The following is a 2,500-nucleotide window of genomic DNA, read 5'->3' as shown; positions in this document are numbered from 1 at the left end:
TAGTTACAAACCCTAATAATATACATGGAAAAATTTCTCCGTGTTATTGACTAAGGCAGTTTTCAGGTGACACAGCGCAGAACATGGGTAATTCAGTTCAAAGAGAGGTAACAAGCCAAACAATCTGATTGGTCAGTGATGAAATAAAATCAGAGACAGCCAATGAACGCGAGCGTTGATGGCGCAATTTATGCCCGATTGCGTGATACGGGAGCGTTGCTTCTGCATAATTATATTTAGTATAATTTTCATCGGTGAATATTTAACAATTAGATTATGAGCGCGAGATTTCTATGAGGTGGTCTCATCATCAACTGTCACCTCATAGAAATCGAGTGCGAATAATCTAATCATTATTTATTTTTTGTATTTTATTATTGTTTTTTTAACATTTCCATATTGGAGTTACAGCACTTACAAAAACGAAGAAATTACAGCAATCACAAAAAAAATATATGTATATACAGATTTGAGCTAACAAGTGGATGCTAACAACCACCCCCCGCCCCCAAAAAGTTCCCCCTACATGATGCACAAACACACACACACAAACACACCCACAATAGCGCTGTGTTAGAATATCGAAAAAGATATAAAAGCACGTTTCAATCTTCAACATCTTCAAAACCACTCTTACCCCATTTGATAGAGTGACCTTGCCAATTATTGTTCCATTTAGCAATTTTGCTCTCTAATTGGTAGACAAACTTAATTCTTTGCAACAGAACGTAGAAAAGTGGTTTCAAATTGTTGGACCTACAATAATAAATGTACTGTTTTGCGATGAGGATTATATGATTTAATAAGAGGAAGCAATCTTTCCTTTGCCAGTCACCAAAAATTATATTTGCAGCAGATAGTGATTCAACTCTAATTTGTCTTCCACTACACCAAGCTATGAGTTCTTTCCACAGCAATGTAGTAAAATGGCAAGTCACAAAAAGATGTTCCAGGGATTCGTCCAACATACCACAAAAGGTGCACAATGAGGAGTCTATTTTGCCTATTTTTTTTCAAAAACGTATTTGTCACTAAATACCTAATTAGAATTTTATATTGAAATTCTCGTGACTTTGTGTCTAAAGCGACTAGAAAGGGCAAACTATGAATTTCGTTCCAGTCCAAACAAACACCATTAAAGCTTTCATTAAACTTTGAATGAGCTGTCGGTGGAGTAACAAAACCAGAGACCAACTCCCTATAAACCTTCTTAAAGGTCGCCTCAGTGATCGAGACCTCCTGGTTATTGAGCACAAGTTGAATTTGGTCCTGAATAACAAAAGGACTCTTGTTCAAGTATCCATTTATTTTCAGCGACTGTCGCCACGGTGCAGGGATTGCATCAACTAAGGACATCAAATCAAAAATATCTTTTGGAGAAAGATTCACCCGGCTTTGATTACATTGAGAAATAAATTGGTTTTTCTCTGTTACTAAATCGCCTATTTTGATTATTCCTTTACTAACCAAGCTTTGATTGAAGACTGATTTATTATTAATACATATAAATTTATTGTTCCAAAGAACAGTGTTGGAAATTTGTTCGTGCGAAAGCTCAAGTACATTGTTATCGGTGGCTGCGGAGCAATGCGAAAAACACTCAAAACATTCCCTGTAATACATTGGGAGGTTTATCGGTAGCTTTTTTATGTCAAAGTTGCAACAGAGGATGAACTTCCCCCCGACCTGTTTCAAATAGTGAAATAATATAGTTTTCCAATTACAAGGTTCTTCATCCGCGAGTCTCTGGCAAAGCATTATTCTATGAGTCTTAATTATCGATTCTAAATGCGGGGCCTTCAGGCCCCCATCTTTTATGTCACCGACTAGGGAAGCTCGTTTTACTTTGTCTTTCCCTTTCCAGATAAAATCAAATATAATCGTATTAGCCTCAGTTACCACCTCCATATCTATACAAATTGATCCAGCACGGTACATTATCAGTGGAATTACAAAAGTTTTAACGATCTGAATTCTTCCAATTATTGTCAGATTTCTCCACTTCCAAAGTTGAAGTTTTGTTTTGACAGCATCTATTATTTCCTTAAAATTTAGTTTGTGTCTCAAACGGCTGTCATAAGTAAAATACACCCCTAATATTTTCACAGCTCTCTTAACGTTAATGTTCATAATACTTTGGTCCTGTGCTGGAGCCATAACCGAGTTCCCCAAGATAAACATTTCTGTTTTGTCAAAATTTATGACAAGACCCGAACAGATTCCAAACTTTGAAATAAGAGCAAGGAGGTGTCTAAGAGACCAATCGTTCCTCAGGAATACAGTAAGATCATCTGCGAAAAGCTCAAGTCTAATTTCGATTCCATCCACCACAATCCCTTGAATATCCTTATTTTTACGTATACTAACAGCTAGTACTTCTAGGACAATAATGAACAAGTATGGAGAGAGTGGATCTCCTTGCCTCACACCTCTTTGTATCTCAAAAGGTCCGGTAGAGAACCCGTTATTAAGAACACAGCTTGAAATATTTTGGTAAAAG

At 36.6% G+C, this 2,500-nt stretch overlaps 1 protein-coding gene across 1 annotated transcript in view; it reads left to right on the top strand.

Moving 5' to 3' along the window:
- LOC138022993 (uncharacterized) overlaps window positions 1-2,500 on the top strand; it is a 75,950-nt gene that overhangs the window by 53,987 nt on the left and 19,463 nt on the right. The gene's annotated exons all lie outside the window — the stretch shown is intronic.

Source organism: Montipora capricornis, chromosome 11 (genome assembly GCF_036669925.1).
Source record: "Montipora capricornis isolate CH-2021 chromosome 11, ASM3666992v2, whole genome shotgun sequence".
Classification (NCBI taxonomy): Eukaryota; Metazoa; Cnidaria; class Anthozoa; order Scleractinia; family Acroporidae; genus Montipora; species Montipora capricornis.
This window is presented reverse-complemented; position numbering and strand designations above follow the sequence as displayed.